Raw genomic sequence first — 19880 nt, 5'->3', positions numbered from 1 at the left:
AGACACGTAAAAGATGAAGGAATACTAACATAACTATAGGTCAAAATATTCAACAGTTTAAATGAAATGGTCAAATTCCTTGAAAAACAAAAACCTCATACACAAGTCACTCAAGAAGAAATAAATGACCTGAAGACTACCATTTCTACTAAAAAAAATAAATAAAATAAAATAAAGAAGAAAAGAAAAAAAGAAAGGAATTGGAAGTTAGTGCCCTCTTCTCAAAGAACACCCCCCCACACATAATGACTCACCAGTAAATACCAGTAAACACACATAGAAGAAATGGGTCTAAGTGTATGCAAGAGTCCCCAGACACAGAGGCCTCACAGTGGATGAGAGTCTAACATCCTTAGAAGATTGAAGCAGCAGTAAAGAACCCTTCAAGAAGAGTCGAGCTTGCGTCTGCTTCTGCTTCCTTGTTCTTCCAACTTTTATTCCATCCTCTTGGGTAGTGCTGCCCACACTTAGGGAGGGGCTCCACTTCAGTTCACTATCCCACTTGCCAATCATTCCTAGACACGCCCTCATGGACACACCCAGAACCTCTTCATCATTGTCATCTCTTAATCCAATCAAGTTGACAATTCAAATTAACCATTAAGAGCTGCAAACCAGAAGGACTGCTGTGCCCAGGAGAGCACTGTGCATGGTGGGGACATGAGAAGAACCAGCAGAGCTTGGCCTGTGGGAGCGACCAACAGATGACTCTCTTCAGACCTGAGTGGCTGCAGAGGCCTTCTCAAAAGTGAGCAAGGGAGGCTGTGGGGACAGAAATGGTGGCATTGACAAGTATGATCTGTGGCACGCGTCAATATCTGGAAGACCCGCACAACTTGAGGAAGCCACATTTCCCATGGGGCAACGAATGACACCACGAGATCCCGAGTGCAAGATGCACCAGTGGGTTCTCACAACAGGGTGTCCACCAGGCACCTGGGAAGACTGACTGCTTCCTCCCACAGCCACTGTACCTCAGGAAACCACCACTTGTCCAGATCCGAAGGCACGTCACAGAACATCCACGTGCATTCGAAAAGATTGAGATGCTGCTCCCTTTCCCAACTCCCACCTGAGCGAGGCCAGAGTCTGCCAGCAGGTTTCAACCAAAACAGGGGTCAGGCCCAGGCTGCACGCAGAAGCAGGTGTGAGAGCTCCGCTGCCTCTGGTAAGGCAGACACTGAGGTCTGAGGAAAAGTAGCACCCCGCTCACTAGTGCTTTTATGGAGAACACGGCTACTATTCATTTTAAAATGTTATTTATGGAATCTAATAAATTTATGATTGTTTAACTTTTAAATTGCTCAACATTAATTTGCAGTGAGATAAATAGCAATGCATCCCCCCCCCCCGCCATATCTTGGCATCTGAAGATTCAACCACTGTGGATGGAGAGTACTGAGGGGACACTGCGCCTGTGGGTAATGTGTACGGACTCTAATGGACACTTATTCAGATGGCGTCTGCACTGTATTTGGTACTGTAAGAAACACAGATGATTTAAAGTGCAGGGAAGGATCACGCAAGCTACATGCAAATACCATGCCCTTTCACATAGGAACTTGCATGACCTTGGGTTATGGTACCCCAGGTGGGTCCTGGAACCCCACTGCCCCAAGAAAACTGAGGATCACTGCATATACTCACACCAGCTTGTGAGCACTCCCAGCAAATTTAAAAGCTCAGAAAAGACCCTGGCTGACGGAGTCGCTCGTACCCAGGCATCTGCAGCCCAAAGACCTGCTGGGGACCTGCTGCCCCAACGGCACAGTGAGGAGACCTGGGAGCACACTGGGTCCTCCCCCCTGACAAGGGACTCGAGGGCCCTGTCCCCATCACAGGCAGATGCCGGATGTCCCCCTGGTTAAAAGTGCTCCCACCACCCTGCCCTCTACCAACACCACCTGCACAAACTTTCCACACGATTGTGATGCCTTCTCTCTAGACCTCCACGTAAAGGTTCGCTAGGGGACGTACCATGACGTCAGTGTAGTTATGGGTCAATAAAGAATCCTATGGCACAGTAGGTCAGCACAGGAACACAAGGCCACGTGAGAACATTTTCAATACATCAGACTTTTGTTCAAGATGAAAGACAAAATATATATATATATATAAGCAATCTATTCTAATTGGGTTCCCATGGCAACAGTACATGGGGTTTTTCAATATAACATCCCCGAGGCCCAATGCATACTTGTAAAATACACTTCCAGCAGCCTGAACTGTTTTGCACTACAGCACTCCCAGGAAGATCAATTACTGCACGTCCCCACCCTGACCATTAGTGGCAGGAGCCATTAACACTGTTGGCCACATTAGCATAAGTCACGGAAGGAGCGCTGCATATCACAATAATTACATAAAACTGATCACACACTTCAGACCCATCAAACATGTTCTGAGCAACACACCGACAGAACCGTTGTCACAAGCACGTTTATGAACCTAAGAAATCAAGCCAGCACACACCAACCATTATGCTCTCTCATTGATTTCACGGATAAGCAGAATCAATCATTAATAATTACATTATAAGATGACCCTTGAGGTCAATCATATCTTACAGACTCCCACTATGGAATTAAACAACAAACATAGCTGTGCTAATAAATAAATAAAGGTAACTGAGAAGAATTACTCCTAAGTATTAACAGTTCATTCCCCACCCAGGACTCTGGCTTCACCCTCCTGACCTGGCAGCTTCTCTCCCTAGCACACCTGGGCCCCAAAACAGGCTCACAAGAGCAAAGGGCCCAGCGCACGTTGCAGCCACAGAGGTCAGAGGGTGCTCAGCACAGGCAAGATCCATCAGGAAAAAGTTTCCAGTCTGAGTTTTCTTTCCAACAACCCTAAAAATCCCCATGGATTGGATACATTCTGCAGACCTACAACCCACAACACAAAACTAGCGAGTCGGACAGAAGTGAATTTAACAACCTCCTGACTTTTTCTAGACCCCGCCCCATCATCTGCCTAGAGGGGATGCAGTCCGGTCTGTGGGCTGGCGGTCTTTCAGGAGGAAATGTCTTGCGTCTCCCAAGGCAACAGGAAGCTGCGAATGTTCTCAGACAGCTCAACCCCAAAAGTAGTCAACTCCATGGTTTCTGATAACTGCCACTGCTGTTCAGCAGGACGCCACGTGATGCTCCTGGGTCCAGGCAGGGTTAGGGTCTACACTGACCCATCTCAAGGAAAAAAACCTCAACTGTTCTGTGCAGACTGGCCCTGAGCCCCTCCTCTTGCCAAAGAGACCCATCACCCCAGCACGGGAGCTGGTCTTCTCTCCTCTGTGTCCCATCGGAGCTGGGTAACTCCACAGACAAGGGCTGTCGGTGTGTCCCGTATGAAATAAGCACCTCCTCACCACCAACCCATGCCCCTAGGTCCCAGGGGCCTGGCAGTATAGCCCCAGAGGTTGCTTCAGTCTGGGTCAGGCAGAGGTGACCTGAATGTGCAGACACCTCCAGGTTCCTTGACTCAACCCTCCTTACTAGGTCAGCCCTGAGAGCCCAGGTCAGCAGAAGACCATGCTGAAGATCAGTCGTGGCCAGCAGTGAGTGACCCTGGACTTGAAGAGCACGACCTCACATTAGAGTTGGAATGTCCACTCCAAGTTACAATTCTAGCAGCAAGTCAGAAGTCGTGTACTGGGAATGGCCTCCACTGGCCTCCACTGGTCTCCCTGTCTGACCCAGGGGACTTGGTCTCACTGGCACCCACCTCAGAGCCACATTCGCCGGAGACTGATGGGCTTAGGAGGCACATGGACTGGGTGATCAGCAAGCACGCTGCCACAACACCCTGCATCCATCTGACTCGACAGCTCAATCTGATGGTCACACAATCATGACGGAAACAAATTCTTCTACACAATAAAGAATAGTACACATGGGTTTTCTGGGGACTGCTGGCTAAATTCAGTAACTTTAAGAAATACATCACTTCTTTTCTTTGCCCGTTATTCTGGAAACTTCCCTTTGAGTGCTAGAAGCTGCACTAATAAGAGCAATGCCTGCACCGAACAGAACTCCTGTGGCGTGCGTGCTTGTGGATATGACGCGCATGTCTCACCTGAGGCCTCGTCATCCAGCGCGTGCAGCATCGTAACCAGACCCGATGCCAGGACCCTGAGACTACAGCTCATCCCAGGAGCTTCCTGAGCCCTGGCTTAACCCCAGGCAGCCTGGCAAGGCCTGTGAGTCCTTGTCCTCAACCCTCACTCTCCGACCCTGCTCTGGGTCCTTCAGCACACTACCAGGCAGGCCCCCTGTCACCACTGGGTCCCTCCCGAGCCTCCCCCCAGACCTTCATGTGGCGATGGCCTGCCTCATCGTCTCCACCCAGAAGTCACCTGCTCAGAGGGGCCTTCCCCACATTCCACCATTAACTCCCCACCACGCTAGCCAAACCCCCAGGTCTGCAACCCCCTCACAGCAACCCCCACAGTGCTCCTCAGGCTGTCTCCCTGCACAAGGGCCCTCACAAGCCTGCCATGGCTTGAACATGTCCCCCAAAAATTTCACCTGTCAGAACAAAACTGCTCAGCGAGCAGCCAGGGCTGACGGGAGGCATCTGGTCAGGGGAGTGGAGCCACGTGAACGGATTTCTGCCTTTTCCATGGAACGGGTCCACTGGCCACAGGAACTTGGCCCCTTTCCTCTCTTCCGGAGGTACCACTGGCCCTTCCACCTCTCCACGTGGGTAGAGGCAGCATAAGCCCTCACCAACGCAGGCCCTGACCCTGAATTTGTTAGCTTCTTAACTGTGGCCAAGAGGAACCGTCCTTCTGCATGAAGTGCCCAGTCTTAAGCTTTATTAATGCTTCAGAAGACAGTCTAGGCCAGAACCCGTCAGGAGTAGCCTGACCCTCAGAGAGCACACGAGCCCGGGGGCAGTAAGGGAGACCCCTGGGGAGTAGGCAGCACGCCAGCCAAGACATTCCAACGGTTCTATCTAGTAAGCTCAGCACACACGTTATTTGTCATTTGCATTCAGATGTGACTGTACACACCTAAAACTCGGCCATTTGGTTTTAAAGATCTGCTGCCACCTGCGGAAAAGCACAGGTAGCCCCCCATGGTGTGCAGGCTGGGGCGGGGGAAGCCCATTAATGGAGCCGCCTTCTTCCCTGCTGACAGTTCTGCACTGAAAGAATAGCTACACTTCTGTGCCCCCGCCTCCGAGCCCAGACGCCATGCAAGGCATAGGGGCTGACCAGCCCTCTGGAGCCAAGGAGGGCCCTCTGCCTCCCAGGATGCATTTTTGAAAAATTCACAGAAAAGTATCGACACTCGACATTTTCGTCCTTCTCTATAAGCAAAATGGCCCTCCCGTAGTACTCTTTCATAACTTTCCCCTCCTGCTATCCACACAGCGACAGTGAGAACCTGTGGGCTGCCCCAGTGTCCACGGCACTGTCCCCCCGCCAGGCCTGCTGCCGCCAGCCCCCCATCCCGGCCCACACCTGGGCATTTCTGATGACCTGGTGCACCTGCTCACAAAGACTCAGAGGAAGGGCTTGGCACAGGACCTGGTCTCCACAGCAAGTGACCCGCCCAGCTCCAGCTTCCTTCCCCACGCCTCCTCGCACTGACCACCAGCTGGCAGGTCCCCAGATGCGCCCTAGAGCCCATGTTCCCACTGCTTCACCCACAGTGCCCTCGCCCCTTGGGGTGACCTCCCGAGCTGCCCGCAGAAGCTCAGTGGGGTCAGGCGAGGGGCCTGTGCACAGGGTAAGCGGTGGGCAGCAGTAAGCCTTGCAACTGTCACTCTGCAGGTGCTCCTCCTCCCTCCTCTGCCCCACTGCATTCTCCTCCCCCCCTAAAAACGGGGTGGCAGAGGGGCTGAAGACAGGGCGACCCACCACAGGCGGGGGCTCATCTCGCCACTCTGTCCCACGGTCTCAGTACGGCTTCGATCTGCACGTGCCTCAGAGGGTGAGCCTGCGCCACCCCGAGCAGGGACAGTCTTGGATGGCTGCTTTTTCCACGATGCTAAGGCGACGCTGGGCGATGCTGGCATTCGTGCGTGAATATGCCGGTGTGTTTCAGTGCATGCCCCATCTGGCCCCCACAGGACTCCACACCCTCCTTGTGGCACATGCAAAGGTGACATGGCAGGTGGTGAAAAGCTGCACTTGGCCATCAAGATAAGTCCAAGTGGGGAAACAGACACCGTGTACCTCCCGTGAGCCTCATGCAAGTCACCTCTGCCCCCGGACACCCTGTCCCTTCACACACTAAACAGATGCGGACAGAAGCTAGGTCGGTGAGCCTGCAGATTTAATAAGAGGGTCTGTGTACAGCAGGGACGCAGAATGCCCCTGATAACACTGCCCCGGCGACGTGACCGTGAATAGGAGGGTAAGAGACCCCCAAGCCAAGACCCCTCACACACACACACGTCACTGCGACGGTCCGTTTTTGACAAAGCATGCCAGGGGCCAGCAACCCCTTGCCACTGTGGTATGAGCAGTCACACATGAGGAAATACTGTCACTTGGCCGGGGCACCGCTGGCTCCTGGCCACTGGCCACCGTGTCGGATCCTGGCTCTGGTCCTCCGGGAAGTTCTTTCACTTGAACAGACGGTTGTGTCAGCCTCTTAGAGACCGTGACGGGGGCTGTCGGGACTGGCAGTGCCAGGAGGAGCACACAGGAAGCACGACGCCTGCTCTGGCCAGCGAGGCACACACTGCCACGGCGGGTCACACCTGAGCGTTCAGACTCGGCCAGGAGTGGACAGCCTGCGCAGCCAGGCGCTCCAGCCCCCTACAGCGACACCCCTCTGAAGGACAGAGCACCTCCGACAGACTAAAGGAACTCCCGACCCCCAGGCAATGAGCACAGACACGTCCCAGGCTGCAGGCCACCCAAGGCCCGTGGCCACACTGGAATTCCAGGAGCACTGGAGCGGGAATGCCCGGGCCTGACCCTGGTCTCTCTTCCCGCCACCACCAAGAACAGCTCTGTGCTGTGTTAACTAATGCCACTGTCATATCCAGGGCCCACCAGGGCCAGGCCTACGTGTAATGACATTGTCACAGCCCTGCCTCAGGGAAGCCACACCCGGGAAGGTTGCATGAACTTACCAGCCATCAGCAGGCACAGTGAAGCCAGGCCCAGGCTGAGCCACTCTGATCTCCAGGAGCTGCACCGGCCACCACTAACCGACTCACGAGGGCCTGGGAAGGCGCTCTGCCAAGTGCTGAGGTGAATAAGCCACGTGGACTTCTGAGGGAAACAGAGCTGGCTGGCCTGGGGGACAGGAGGACTCTGGCTCTCACTGGCTGGCGTCGAGGGTCAGGAGGACTCCTGATCGGCCACTTGCCCTCTTCTCATTTTCTCTTGAGACTGTGGTTTAAATTAAGGATTTCTATCCAAGTAGTGTGTTTACTTCGTAAAACGCCCATTTAATTTTTCCGGTGCGTTTACTTATCCAGGTGCACAGAGTAAGCTGATTATTCCTATTCAAGAGATGAGGAGGCAGCGAGGGAGATGCCGAGCAGCCCCAAGTCCCCAGCCAGTACGTGACGCTACTGGAATCACGGACACTGTTCTCCCCCGCACGCAGCTCTGGCACATACCACATAACCACTGACCGTTCAATTCCACGAGATGTACTCCACCGTGTAATCTGAATGGCAACGCTCACCTGAGACACAACCACACACTATCCAGACAGGGAGCAACCCACTCTGAAGGACAAAGAGGAGGGACATGCACTGTGGCCGACCATGCTTCACATCTGTTTGTAAAACCAATGCCAAAGTTTTGGCAACACGCATCTTTGTCATAACCACAAAACCGAGAACCTTAATGCCATGAAAACATGTTGGGTCTGCACTCTGAGGAGAGTCACAACGTCTCTCGAGGAGTCACAAAACCATGCGCAGATCCAGATGCGCAGGCGTCCTGCACAGGGGCGGCAGGGAGAGGAACTGCAGCTTGCCGAGTTGCACAGTACTCCCTCCCAAAGGTGCCTCAGACTGCCCAGAGGAGCCAAGCACGGGGCCACCGGCATCTCCTGAGGAGCCTGCCAAGAGGTGGGTCCCCAGGTCCTGACCCAACAGCCTGCCCTTGTAACCAGCACTCTCATACATCCTGAAACCAGCAGGGCTCAGACACCTTCGCAACACTGCCCTTGTTGCCCACAAACAGCTTGCCTCATGGACCAGCAGCAGGTCCAAGGGGCTGCTCATCAGGTCCTGCTGGAGCCTCCGTCCAGGGAGACTCCTACCACCACTTAGCAGCTGCAGCCCCACCTGCAGTCCTGCAGACGGGAATGAGACAGAACTAAGTTTAAAAACAAATAAGAAGCCACGACCAGGGCGACATCTCCACGTTTAACATCCCATCTCCTACTTTGCCCTGAAATTCACTCCCTCTTCAACCACCCAGGTATCTCTGAGATCCAGTGCTAGAATCGCCCAATCTGTCAATAAGCTGAGAGTTTTCTAAACTACTATCCATATGACTCGATTTGCCAGTAAAAACTGCCACCAGCGCTGCGCTTGCAGAAAATGTCCATAAATGCATTATTTCGACCTGGCAGATCAATGTCTATCATAAAAACACATAGATTTTAACAAGGCCTGCCCTTTACGAGTCACACCATGGGTGGACTCTGCATTCAGGGTCACCCTGCACTTCTGGGAATGGGCCACAGAGCTGGGGCTGGATGCTGTGCTGACTTCACAATTGTTACAGGCAGAAAATTATTCTAACAAGAAAATTTCAGAAGTAGTAGCGTGGACATACAGGCATTTACTGCTCTCTCCTGAGTCCTTTCACGGCCACACGCGCACCCAGGAAGACAAATCCAACAGTCGTAAGACAGTGTTTGTGTAGTGCTTTAGCTGCTTTTACAGCACCTACGCTGCAGCCAAAGAGTTTTCTCCAGGTGGAGGTACAGGGGACACGCAGCTCCTTGGAGACCCCCCTGTGCTGCTGAGCCACTGACACAACTGAACAAAACTTGTGGTAACAGAAAGCAGGTTCGACATTCCGCACGTGGCCGGGTGGGCGTCACCAGTAACCACTGAGGTAGGCCCATTCTTCTGTTCTCCTGCAGGGGCTGCCTTTCAAACACGGTGCAGCAGGCTGGCCCAACTGTAAGGGACGCCCAGCACTTCAGCTGGACGTGCCCGTGGCCCCTTCAACATGTGCGCCACATCTGCCAAAGTCACTGATTCCTTTGAAGCTTACGAAGAGGAGACAGAGAAGATTCACTCCTTTTCTCAGACCACTCGTCTTAACAGTTACATGAAAGAGTAAGTTCTTCATTATGTTCCACATAGCCACTGCCGGGTTTCCCAAGCCACGTGGTCCTCCCCAGCAAGTTCTTTATTGTTAATTTTTTCTAAGACAAAAGAAAACCAAACAATTTCCACAGACAAGAAAATATACAAAGTTACGTAGATGCTAAGAATTTAGGCCCAATACTGGGTCTCTAACTTTTACACACCTAAGCCCAGGACAGGCCACCAAGCAAAGAGAAGGGAGCATCACGTGGACCAAGGAAGGAACAGCCTTGGCACGGAGCTAACCTGCCCCCTCTCACTTCCAAACAGCCGCAGGGTGCTGGGCTGCTGCTGATGGAACAGGCTACCACAGAGCCCAAGCTCACCCGATGTGCACCTGTGGCACCCTGTCTGATTCTAAGACCTCAGTCTGCTTGAGTAAGTCTGCACCAGACGCCAGTTCTCTGAGAAAGCAGCTGTATCAGCCTACCTGGCCCAGGTCACAGAGGGGCGGGGACCTGCGGCCTTTCACCTGCAGTTTCAAGGCCCAACCAAAAGCCACAGGTTTCAGGGACAGTGGACCTAGACGAGAGTCATGAACCAGGGAGCTGACCTGGTCAGAGAGAATTGTGAGCAGCCTGGTGCACCGAGGGCCCGATGTGCATGGTTCGACCTGTCGTGTTTTCAGTTCCACGTGTGAGAACTCACTCTTTCAGCAGGCTTCACACTCTGAATGTTTAATTTGGGTTTTCCCCCAGGTAGAGAGACATGGTAAGATACCAACGATCCTGGCAGATCCCGAGGCAGACCCAGGCAGAGGCGAGGCAGGCGACACTGGTGTGCCTGAGGCTGAGCAAGGTCTTCAGGAAGCCAGGTGCATTCAGCATGTCCTGACCTGCAGCATCTTTAGCCTGCAACGGGTCTGTCAGGACGACAGCCCTGTCACCAACGAAGGAACACGTATATACTCCCAGGTGGTCAAGAAAAGAGAATTCGGAAAAACACTGCTTCCTCCATTTTCCTTAAGAGGAACAGACTGCAAACTGGAAAGGGCATGAAGGGAGACTTGTCAAATCTTGATGGTGTGAATCGCCAGCCACTAAGAAGGAGAAACAAACTCTGGGGGAACTTCAGGGAGATCCACGCCCCCTTTCCTGCAGGAGGGACACCAGGCAGACCCCAGAATCAGTGAGGGAAGGCTGAGCAGGAGACAAGGCTGGCCTAGGCTGGGCTACTGACCTTAGGGTAGGACCCTGAGAGCTGTACAAGACTGAGGTCATACCCAGTGTGTACCCAGGACTCTACTCGTTTTACAAGCTTGCTAACAGTGAAGCCCTTTGAAAGTAGTGCAAGGATATTAGTAGTTAAATCCAGTTATTATACTTTTTCCCAATGAAAGGGTGTATTTACATAGAGAAGCACCTTAGGAAAGCAGTGTATTTTGAGGCCTGGGTTCTATAGCCCCAGACTGGAAGACTCCCTCTACTGTCAAATTCTAACAAGACTAACAAGGGGTGGGGCAGGGAGAAAAGGAAGCCCTTCCAGTGTGGGCCACTCTCTCTGGCCACTTGCAGGCTCTGGGTCCGGGCAGATACCTCAGTAATGAGCGTGAGGCTAACAATAATTAACTACCAGATGGGCACCCAACCCTCTACCCCAGTGTGCAAAACCCTTTCACTCCCGGAGAGGTTTCAGTCATTGACAGACCCAAGAAAACAACAAAACCATGTACTGATCACCTGTCTGTCAGGGACAGGGGAGATGAGGAGGGTCTGTCTAGCAGAGACTCCACAGGTTTACCTTTGGTTATATATGTAACCATGTAACTCTTAGCTCTTTATGTTCAGCGGTTTTACTGTGTGCGCCAGACCACTGTGGCTGACCCCTCTGGACAGAGCTGCTTCCCTGTCTGACCATGGTCAAACCACCCAAAAGTTTTACACACACAGGCAAATCTGGCTTTCCCAGATGGAAAGCCAGCTACTGGGCTGAGGCAACTGAGAGTAAAAAACCATTCTGAGACTTCGGGAAATGATGAACCCTAACGAGTGAGGAGTGAGGAATACATACTTTAGAATTACTCTACTGTATTATCACCAACTTGGGAATCAGGGTGCCAAGTTGTAAATGGCTCTCCAACCTCCAAGGTTTACCTCTAAGTGTTATGGACCCAATTAGGGCATAATGTATACAAACAGCAGCCCTGATAAGTGGAGCACCCTGGAACTCTGTACTGCTCTGTGCTGTTTCAAGCACGAAGGAAATGGGGGCTTCTGCCAAGGAGCGAGCTAAAAGCCTGTGGCAAGAAGGGCCTGGGCAGAGGTTTTCTGGAAGCTTCCTGAAAGAAGGGGGAGTGTGCTGGTGCCTTCAGCACTGAAGGGCAGCAGAGTGGCAGGGACACCTCAGGGCCTAAATCTGGTTTCAGTAATGCCTGAAAGTGTTGAGGTGGGGACAGAACACGACCACCAGGCCAGGCAGGGGAAGGCAGCGGCGCTCCTGGGTTCACCTGGGGCACACTGGGGCCAGTCCTGAAGGGATAGGTGGGGGAGGGCGCCCGTAGGACCATCGGTGTGAGATTGTCCGTTAGGCTCCCGACGCCGCTCTCCTCAGGGAGAGCCCGCACTGTGCTGGAAAGAAAGTGATCCAGACACTCACCAACTTCCAAACGATGCTGACCGCCAAGAACTGCGAGCACCAGGTCACAAGTGCTCAGGAACTCGATCTGCCCGGCAAGCACGGGACCAGGCGGGGCGGGGCCTGGGGGCGGGGCCTGCGGGGACGCGGCAGCGCCGGGCTGCAGACTGGCGCACGGGGAACGGGAAGCAGGGCGGGGCCTGAGGGCGGGGCGGAGCCGGGCGGCGGACGGCGCGAGCGGGGCGGGGGCCTGATGGGGGCGGAGCATGATGGGGCGGGGCCGGGGGCCCGGCGGCGGAGAGCGGAGGCGGGGCCTCAGGGGCGGAGCCTGCGGGGCGGGGCGGGGACTGCCTGAAGCGGAGCCGGGAGCTGGCTGCTGGCCGCGGAGCATGCCCGTGCTGGGCTCCGGCCGCCGCGTCTGCGCAGCCTCGCTGGGCGCCAGTCGCCGTGGCCGCAAAGTCGCGCCGTGGGTTCCCCCCGCAGCCTGTTTGGCTTCTCCGCTCGGTACCTCAGTTTAACTGCTCGTGACAGCCAGCGTCCCGAACTGCCACGCACTCGCAGAGGTCCAGTCCCGGGCTGGAGCCACTCCCCACCGGGCTGCAACCTGATGACCGCACCTCGAGGCTCGCCTGGAGGTCACCCGGGGACCAGAACGTGGGGCTCTGGCCTGGCGGCCCTCATGGTCCTGGCAGCAGGGCAGCTCAGATGCTCTTCATGAGCCAGGGCGCCAGGTGCGGTGAGCTGGATGGTGGCCGCGGGAAAGCCATGTTGGAATGCTAACCTCTTGCCCTCAGAATATGACCGTATTTGAAGGTGGACTGTTACAAAGATAACAAGTTCAAATGAGCTCATGAAGTAGTGGGGACTTAGTCCAGTAGGACCGGGGTTCTCGTGGGCAAAGGCCCTGTGGAAACCAAAACTTGGAGAGTGCATCCACAAGCCAGGGCACCTGGAGCCATTAGGGCTGGAAGAGGACAGGACAGCTCCTTCCCTAGGGCCTGCAAAGGGAGCCGGGCTTGCCACACCTTGGTCAGTACTTCTGGCAGCCAGAACTGTAAGACAGTAAAGTTTCCACGATTTTAAGGTGCTTAACAAAGCACCAGTTTGTGGTTCTCTGTTTTGACCAGCCCAGAGGATGAACACAGTGCCATGGTATCTAGCTGGGTGAGCATAAGAAACCCAGGGAGTGGGATCGTCCCAGAAGCTTCAGGAGGCCCACCCATTCGCAATTTCTCACGTCCCAGGCACACCACGTGTTCTAGCACTATGCGGCTGGCCTCCAGCAGCATGCATTTGTTTCCACAGTTAGTGGAACAGATCTCTTGCATTCCCAATGTACACTGCCCTGTAGGAATGTGGCCAATCCTCATATCCTGATTCTGTGACTTGCAGGATCTGACACATTAACATTGTAGGTAAAAGGTATTCAGAGGAGAACCTCGGCCAGGTTGCTTTATGACGAGCCCCAATGAAGTGCATAGGCCACATCATCATCCTCTGAGGGTTGCACCCTGGCCATGCCTTCTCTGAGACATGTTTCTTGCTGGTGGGAAATGAACTAGGCCCTGGGTACACAGTGATCATCAAACCAAGGCACTTCTCCATCGAGCCTAAATACAGCCCTCAGAATCCTTCTCAACACTATCCCAATCAGCCATAGACATTTAAACTTAAATGGCAAGAGAGAGAAATATGTTGCCATTGGCTCTGGTTTTTCTCTTGGCTCACTGTGGACTTTAGGAAATTCTTCCAACTTCTCCAATCCTCAATTCTGTTGTCTATAAAGAAGTTGTAGAATAATCTACCCTATGCACATGTAGAGCATCCTCACATATAGGGGTAACAAAACAACAAACTGAATAATTACTATGTACCTGGCCTCTTGTAACCTGTTATTACCATAATGCATTAGAATGGGGATCCTAACTGAACTGCAAAGGGGACTAACACCAAGATTGAACAAGTGTACTCTGAAGTAGTATATGATTCTAATTCTTGAAAAAATATAATGGTGTGTTAACATGAATTCCTAGCTTTACAGAAATGGACTAGTGGGTGTTCATGTCTGATTCCTAACCCCGGGAAGAAAGGCTACACAGTGGTCCCAGGCCCTTTTGGTGGCTTGTGCAGAATCAGGAGGGGTAGGCGAGAGAGAGAGAGGACAGTGTCGCCACTAGGGCAGGTACAAGGCACTGGCTGCACTGCAGGAACTGTCAACCCTTGTTGGGGAAGAGGTGAGAGCTGTGTGGCTCCAGACCAGAGTCAAGAGGGCAGAGGAGAAGGCCACCACCCTTGAACAAGACTGACCCTGCCAAACATGAGGCTTCTGAAAGTGGCCTCAGGCTGGGCAGTGAGCAGAGCTAAGACCTGTGTCCCTCTACCTGCTGCTGCGAGTTCTTCCCTCCTTTGGGATAATTCCAAAACCCAAGTCATTTTCATCAAGAGCTCCCTGGTCTCTTTCCCTGTCCCATGTCACTCTCGTCCTCACCTACCTCTCTGGAACACAGGGCTGCTCCAAGCAGGGGGTGGCTTGGTTGGAGGTACAGTAAGGGGCACAGGGCAGATCAGGAAGCTCGAGCTGTGTGCTCACCCTGCCTCTCACTGAGCGGTGCACCCCGCTTCTCTGCAGGATGACAAGACAGACTGGATGTGTGGAAGACCTTCGTCCTTCAGGGTTTCCACCTGGTATTGACGAAGCGTGTGCCTTCCTCTGGGTACAGATTCCCAGGAACACCGTTTCATGAAGGAGGTGGGAAAACCACAGATGGTAGCTCCCCTTCAGTCTGACTTCTCAAAGGGGCTCCTGGATTTTCTTTAAGATCCACCAGCTTTTTGTGGGCACTGGGAACAGCGCTAATTTGTGTAGTTTCTTTAAACCTCCAACGGACGGCTTTGGGGTTAAGCAAATGGACATGACACGTGATTGCCTCTAATGATTTGCAACCCAAGAAATTTGTTTAATAAGCCTCTCTTTCCTAGCTACTTTGTGACATTAGAGACCATTTACAACAAAGCTGTCTTCAGTAGTCAAACTTAATCCTTACTACCCTACCTTGGGGAAATGAAGGGATTTTATAACGATCACATAAAACCTTATGTGGTTTGTAAGCCCCCGAACTCCGGACAAGCGTGAGGTGTTCATGTAACAAAGAAACATCACCGAGCTCCCACTTTAAATGTTTTACATATGGTTTGCTTTAGGACAGCATCTCCAGTGGAGAGCTTCTCGATTAACACAATCGATTTTCTCAGCCCCAGTGTTCCTGAACAGGCTGGAGCCAAGAGCTGGAGTCAGACCCTCAGGCCTGGTGAGGCCTGGAGCCTGGAGGTTCTGGAGAAGGCAGCCTGAAGTGGGGTGGGGGGCGCTGGGCACGGGTTGCCTCTGATGCCACTGCTGTCCCACGCTGGTCCCACGCATCTCCAGGGAGGAACTCTGTTTGAGCAGGGCTGGGCTCAAAGTGTGATCGCCCCAGAGTGTAATCTGGAAATGGGCAAGAGGCAGGGCCGCAAGGAGGGGCTCCCTGGCTTTCCTGCCTTCCCACAGAGGGGCAGAAAGTCCTTCTACCAGGAGCCCTGGGAGCTTCCATTTGAGGTCTGGGACCCTTCGATTCCTTTGGGTCAAGGACAAGGGACTGCTTAAGGAGAAGAGCCCAAGGCAGTCCCAAGACCCCTTCAAAAGATGTTCACCAAGACGTTAGAGGCCTGGTTGGCGCCTGGGCTGGAGGGTACATTAATGAGACTTGTGGACCCCTGGAGCTCTGGGTTGGATGGAGAAGGAGGTGCTTTGCTGTCCAGAGCCGAGAGCACCTCCCTGGAGATGCGCTGGGGACCGCGGTGCTCCCTTCCTTCCACGAGCCCTTCCCTGGTGCACCTGGCCCTGTGCAGCGGCTGCGCCTGCACACAGCAGACATACAGAGAGGCCAGGTGCCTGCTGGGCTTGGAGGGATGATGGAAGGAAGGCCCCCAAAGGGGAAGGACAGCAGGACAGGTGCAAGAACACTGCTTCTGTGGAATGTGGATCCAGGTGCCCAGTAATGGTGGACAAAGATCATTCCAAACCTCTTGGGATTTTTTCCTTCCAAAGAGGAGAGCTGAGCCTCCAGGAATGCCTGTGCCACGGTGAGCCGGCCAGCAGCCGTCTCTTCCAGTACCTATCTTGGGCGAGTCGGCGTGGAGAACCGTCTCCTGAGGATGACTGGGGGTTCTCCCGGCCCAGCGCGCGTCGGGCTCCTGAGGGCCAGGCACTCAGGACTGGGGGCTTGTTAGATGCTGGCCCTTTGGAAACCAGCCCCCACACTCATTACGAAGTGTTTTTGATCCATTTTCGGGAAGGGCTTTGTTTGTAACACATTGTTGGCAGTTTGGGCAGAATCTTTTAAGTGGTGTGAAGAGCTGGGGGTGTGCACCTGGGCATAGGAGGAGGTGGGCTTCCCGCCCCCCGCCTAGTGGGATGAGCCAGGCGCGCCTGTTATTTTGTGACTTGGAAATTAAAGTAGGAGACCTGGGGATTTTGATGCTGAGATTGTGATCTGCGGCCATTCACTTCTGACCGGGGAAACCACGAATGAGAATTAAGATGGAAAACAGCCTGCCAAGCGTCCGACTGCCGCGAAATAAGCACTTGAAGACTAGCTGTCCCCCCCACTCCACACCAGGACCAACGTCCCCAGTCTGGCCCAGTGTGTTGGGCCACTGGTATAAAGTAACTCAAAGTGAACCTGGAGGGGCAACAACCGCCTGAGCAGAGCTGGCAGTGAGGACGGTGCTGTCCCGTGGTCCCTGAGAGAGGCAACCAGGTTTCATCTCAGGAGCCAGGAAATGGCAGAGGTGAAGTCCAAGCATGGTCCCCTTGGTCTGTCCAAGGAACAGTCACAGGACAGGAAATCCCTCTTTGGTCCAGGAGCCCACCCGACAGGGATCAAAAGGAATCCCTGTTCCTGGCTTGGACTCCACCTGGGAAGGTTGGGAGGCTGGTGTGGGGTGGCTCCTGGGGAGGGCCACTGTGGGTAACCCAGGTGTGCTCCTCCTGCAGGTGAAGAAACCCAGCCCTTGGACTCTGATTAGGAAGTACAGCGTAGCTCAGGAAGGCCAAGGAAGGAGGCCCAGACAGCAGAGTCTGGGCTCATTCTCTCTGACCCTCTGTTGGGCTGCTGCTTCTCCACCTCCGAGCTGCTTTCTCCGCCCGTGACCTCAGGGGTAATCCTTTCAGCTCAGCGTCCCCAGGGTTGAAGCAAGCGCTCCCTCCCAGCTCCCACTGGAAAAAACAAACAAACAGACAAAAACCAAACCAGGAAAGGGCTCTGATCGGCTTGCCACGGGGTGGCCAAGGGCCTGAGGCCCACCCAGCCAGGCACGTGCACCCGCTGTGTCCAGGAGAGCAGGTCTGACGAGGGTGGCAAGGACAGGGCGCCGGCTCATGCCACCCTGGTCACGGGACACGCTCCTTGTGCGAGCCGGCCCTGAGCACTGGGGTGTGCGTCTGGTCTGCGCTCCTGCTCCTCCCAGCTGCGTGTTCGTGGGGTGCAGCCCCGTCTCCCCCGGGCAGTGGAGGTGGTCTCTGGCTGATGAGCGAAGGCCCTGGTGGATGTGGCCCTGTGGCGGGCCTTTCCGCGAGTCTGTTGACAGGGGCACCCTTTTCATGAGACCGGACAGCTAGACAGGCTGGCAACCAGCCCAGGATGCTGCCCCAGAGAGGCCCCTTACTCTCTTCAAGGCTAAGCAGTGTCGCCAAATCTGTGCCTCGGTTCTTGTCACAGGGATTAATCTTAATTAGCACATTTATTGGAGATTCATTAAGTTACTAAGGACTAGAAAGATAGGACTCATGGAAATTAATAATAGTTGGAAATTATTGAATGGCTTATTAAGTGGCAGGATCTGGGCAGGGTGCTTTATGCCCATGGTCTTTTTGAAAATCCTCACAACAACCACATAATTAGATAATGTCATTATCACAGTTTCTAAATGAGGAAACAGAGTGGTTGAGTAACTTGCCAAGATCACACAGCTGTACGTTTTAGACTCATTCACACCCCCATTTACTACCTTGAGCTAGTAGGCAGAATGAGAACTGATGAGTACTGAGCCTCAGGGGACATCTGTGGCTCTTCCCTGCCAGTTCGACTGTGTCGTGCACGTGGCAAATGCCCCCATCGTGGCAGTGAACCCATCAGAGCTCTTGCTCCAGTGGACGTTGCCATTGCAGAGAGATGCCTTTCCCTGCTGGAGCCCCAGCACAGCCGCGTGGCTCGCAGACGGAGCCAGGGCCTCACCCGTGGTAAGTGCATGCCCTACCACTGAGCTTACCCCCAGCCCTGGGAGGGACCACCTTTGTAGGAAGGGGAGTCCCACAGAAATAGAGATAAAAGGAACCAGACATATGGGGGCACCCCTGGATGCAGCCAGGCCAGAAGGCGGCCACTCTGGGTGTCTCGTTTCTCTGTGACAGTGAACATTCTCGTTTGAATATACGAGTGTAGCTGGGTCTTTATCATACGTAGCCAAGAGCCTTGAGTCAGGTGCTGTGTGCCAGGCACTGTGCAGTGCGATCACACCTGTGGCCCTTTCAGCAGTGGGCAAGCTTGGGAGGTGAACATTGTCGGTCCATCTTATAGGTGAAGAAAGCGAGGACCGAAGCAGTCGAGTTATGTGTCCCATGCAGGGGCAGAGCCAGGACATACAGACCCCCAGCCCCAGCATTCCTAAGAATATTCTCAATTCCCTGAGGACAGAGGATTAGGGAGAGGAAAGGAACAAAAAATAGGAAGAAAAGAAGGCAGAGATGTGAGAGAGAGAGGAGAGAGAGAGAGAAAGAGAGAGAGAGAGAGAGAGAAGACTGTTAGCATTTTGAATCGAGGAACTTAAAATCTTTGGGTGGCAAGTTATGATGGTGTATGTCTAAGGCTTAGGATTTTATCCTGCTATTTGTTCTTCAAAAGAAAAGAATCAGAGTTGCTGACTTAGTTTAAACCAACTCCAAAGACTGCAGAGTTGACTGCTGATTAAAAGCTTGTCTCTCTTTGTCTGAGAAGGAACTAGTAGATATGGTTTCCCCATGTGCTCCACCTTGCAGATTCTGATTTTCATTTGCAGCACTTGAGAATGTCAATGATTGGAATATATAACTTGATTATTAACAAGCTAGAAACAGTAACCGACTATGCACTTTGGCATCTCCCATGCTTGTGTGATAAAAATAAATTGGAAGAAGTTTAAATATGAATTTAAAGGTGATTGGGAATCATTAGTCTTGCAGTTTTTTCTGGTCACCCCATGCTGGGAGAGTCCATGGCTAATTCCGAAGTACAGTGGGTTCCCAGATGAATAACCCTCTGGACTGTAGCATGCAAAGGGTCGATTTCGACTTTGTGTGCTCCACCGTCTGTGAAGCAGGCTGAATCTTCTAAGACGTGAACACATTCTGGCTACTTTATCTCTGCACTTTCGGAGATGCGCCATCATTTTAATGGTTAACCTGTAATTAAATTGCATTTTTCAAATCCTCGTTGTTTCATTTCCTCTCAGTTCTGCTATCTGAAATTCTTTTCCACCTCATTTTTCCCAATGGTTTGTTACTTCATCCATATTCTACACAGAAGCCCCTGGTTGTGAGCACCAGGAGAGCTGATAACAGAAGCCTGGTGACTTTCTAGAGAATGGAGCAGCCTCTCCCAACCTTCTCAGACACAGAAAGATTTTCAGATTCCCATCAGCCTGGGGATGAAGCTATTGGAATTTGGTTCAAACCTGTGTCTTGCGTGGGCACAAACGGGTTTTGTGATTGCTTCATTGACCTGCAGGCTCATGGGCACGGAGTTTATACCACCATTTCAAACTTCCCAGCAGATAACGTTGGGCGTCTCTGAAATGGGTGCTACCTGGAGATATGGGAGCAGCCAGGAAGCAACCGCAGAGCAGGTGCAGCCCAGAGGGAGGAGCCGGTTGCAGAATCTCCATTCCCTTCTGTGTCAACAGCGTGGTGACTTTCCTCCCAGCTGGCTTCA

At 53.1% G+C, this 19880-nt stretch overlaps 1 protein-coding gene across 2 annotated transcripts in view; it reads right to left on the bottom strand.

Moving 5' to 3' along the window:
• The window catches only part of Mgmt (O-6-methylguanine-DNA methyltransferase), a 238775-nt gene extending 226778 nt beyond the window's left edge, over positions 1–11997 (bottom strand). The window contains exon 1 of one of the 2 annotated variants that reach the window (XM_047553762.1): positions 11899–11997. The gene's annotated coding sequence lies outside the window, so the exon portion shown is untranslated. The remainder of the gene's footprint in view (positions 1–11898) is intronic. The other variant, XM_047553763.1, reaches the window with a different exon arrangement.
• Positions 11998–19880: the final 7883 nt, after the last annotated feature.

The sequence above is a fragment of the Sciurus carolinensis genome, chromosome 5 (assembly GCF_902686445.1).
Source record: "Sciurus carolinensis chromosome 5, mSciCar1.2, whole genome shotgun sequence".
Taxonomy (NCBI): Eukaryota; Metazoa; Chordata; class Mammalia; order Rodentia; family Sciuridae; genus Sciurus; species Sciurus carolinensis.
The sequence above is the reverse complement of the archived record's forward strand: the minus strand, read 5'-3'. Positions and strand labels throughout refer to the sequence as shown.